Raw genomic sequence first — 2,037 nt, forward strand, 5'->3', positions numbered from 1 at the left:
GTGTTGCTCTCAATGTTTTTCTTTAAGTCTATTAGAAGTTATTTTTAAGTATTTTGCTGGTCTGTCATTAGGAGCATCTACAGTGAGGAGGGTGAGTTCTTTCTGATGTACAGATCCCATGATCATGAAGAAATGACCTTCACTGTCTCTTATAACCTATAGCCTGAAGTCCATGTGGTCTGGTACTAGTATGGCCACTCCAGCTTTGTGGAGGTGTTCTTTTCTTTCTTGAAGAATTGTTTTCCAGCGTTTATCTTTGAGCCCATGGTTACTTTGATTGTTCAGAAGTGTTTCTTCAGGCAGCAGAAAGTTGGGTTCAGTTTTCTAATTCATCTTCCCATTCTGTGCCTCTGAATTGACACATTTAGTCCATTGACATTGAGGAGATTGTTGTGATGGGGATTTGTGGTATCTTTATGTAGAATTTTTGTACTTGTGGGGATTGTCTTAGCTTAAAGTCGCCCTGTTAATTCTTCTTGCAACAAAAATATGGAACACTTTACAAGTTTGCATGTCATCTCTGTGCAAGGACCATGCTAATCTATGTATCATTTCAATTTTAATATATATGTTACAAAACATACTAGGAGTTGATTTTTCCATATTTTTCTCTTCTGATTACTTTGAGTGCTGTCCTTACTCACTCCTATGGCAGACAGTGATTCCTAATCAAGGAATGTATTTCAAAGCAGCTTAAATAGATAGATTTAGAACTTTAATGTCCCAGCAAGAAAAATATGGTTTTTACCATATTATCTTTTACCATACCCAAGACATCAGTTTTACAAAATAATTCTTTTGGAAGATGGTATATGAGTCTCGTTTAATTCCCTTCCCTGAAACCTTCATTAAGACCAATAAACTAGAGCCTTTTGCTGTTCTCACCTCAGTCCCGTGTACATCTCCATGAAAAGGTGGATGGTGTCGTCTGCAATTTGACCACTTTGAATGTAAGTAGGATTTTTCTCCTGAAGGAAGAGGTGAGGAGAATATTGATGATTTCATTCCACCTTATTACAAGTACAACTTGAATGGAAGGTGAGACTCATGAGGCTCCTGTAAAGGACAGAAAAAGGGGTCTCAGTGAAGTTTAATGGCCAACACACTTTAACAACACAGACGACTCAATGTAGCCTGTGTGCATCTTTGTGCATAGTGAGTTTCATATCTACTGAGAGTGATTCTCAGTCATGACACAAAGGCAAAACAGACCTGTATTTAAAAATCTAGTTCTCTGTGCAGAGCTGGGTCTCTGAGGTGATTGAACAAGTGTATAGTAATTTATTACTAAGCACATAAGTACTTTTCGATCTAAAATTAATTCCAAATATGTCTAAAATGACAGTCGACTGACCTGGCAGCTGGCTTTCCCCACCGGGGCCCCTTGGACGGGGAGGGGTGAGTTTCCCACACTGCCCTGAGTAGAGCCCCGGCAGCTGAAGACCTCTGCAACCAGCCATAGGTACGCTTAAGACCACTCTCCCCAAGCTTGAAGGAGCCTCATGCATGAAGGAACTGGAAGCAGAACCTGTGTAAACACACAAAAAATAAAAGGCTGGCGGTCAGGCCGTTTCCCCACTCCACGGAGGTCGATGGCGATGGTCAGGAGATGGAAGGAAACGGGGGTCAGGCTGGTTGGTTGTGGAGCAGCAGGTTATTACATGGAAGAGATTTATGTCATGGAGGCCTCAGGAATCCTCAAGCACATGAGCACACTGAGAGCCCTGAAGATCCCCTTATATAGATCATAGAACCTCTAAAAGGCGCATTACAGTGATGTCAACAAAAGGAATTACAGAAAGAACCTTGAGGCAGCAAACCATACATTGTTTCTTTACATCCACATTGATTCCTTTTAATCAGCAGGCCAGTAATACTGGCCTCCAGAAAGAAGATACAAAGCCAAACTGAAACCTTCCACAAGCACTTTCACAAGCTGCAAGCACCTTGATTTGCATCCCAAAGACCAGCCTGGCTAGAGCTGGGAATCTATATCCCAAAGATCAGTCCTGGCTAGCACCTGAGATCTGCAGATCT

The 2,037-nt window shown here is 41.6% G+C and overlaps 1 pseudogene; it reads right to left on the reverse strand.

Moving 5' to 3' along the window:
• Positions 1-483: 483 nt before the first annotated feature.
• On the reverse strand, positions 484-582 carry LOC130033689 (uncharacterized; annotated as a pseudogene).
• Positions 583-2,037: the final 1,455 nt, after the last annotated feature.

This window comes from Sorex fumeus, unplaced genomic scaffold, assembly GCF_029834395.1.
Source record: "Sorex fumeus unplaced genomic scaffold, SorFum_2.1 ptg000054l, whole genome shotgun sequence".
Taxonomy (NCBI): Eukaryota; Metazoa; Chordata; class Mammalia; order Eulipotyphla; family Soricidae; genus Sorex; species Sorex fumeus.